General features: G+C 53.6%; 1 protein-coding gene across 1 annotated transcript in view; it reads left to right on the top strand.

Annotated features, from left to right (window-relative positions):
- The window catches only part of LOC104282926 (fibroblast growth factor 17), a gene marked incomplete at both ends in the record, with an annotated part of 3525 nt that overhangs the window by 460 nt on the left and 2714 nt on the right, over positions 1 to 351 (top strand). The gene's annotated exons all lie outside the window — the stretch shown is intronic.

Raw genomic sequence — 351 nt, 5'->3', positions numbered from 1 at the left:
AGCCGGGGGCGGCCTGCCGAGGGGGTTAACGGGACGCAGCAGGTTCTGGTGTCCGTGTGTGTGTGTGTTTGTGTGTGTGTCCCCTCCCAGAGGGGTGGTGTGAGGTTCGACACCCCCCTTCCCTTCTCCCCCCCTACCCTCTCGGCCTGCACCGTCCCTTTTTGTGCGCTTTAGAAAGGCAGCGGCTATTAAAATGCACTGTTCCATATCAGCACCCTCTGCTCCAGAGCCCGAACAAAACCCCCGTAGCTGCCGGCCCCAGCAGCCTTAATACATGCTCGGGACCTTTTTTCTTTTTTTTTTTTTTTTTTTTTTTTCCTTTCCCCAAGGTAAATGCTTTTATTTCTTTGA

The sequence above is a fragment of the Charadrius vociferus genome, unplaced genomic scaffold (assembly GCF_000708025.1).
Source record: "Charadrius vociferus isolate BGI_N301 unplaced genomic scaffold, ASM70802v2 scaffold2543, whole genome shotgun sequence".
Classification (NCBI taxonomy): Eukaryota; Metazoa; Chordata; class Aves; order Charadriiformes; family Charadriidae; genus Charadrius; species Charadrius vociferus.
The sequence above is the reverse complement of the archived record's forward strand: the minus strand, read 5'-3'. Positions and strand labels throughout refer to the sequence as shown.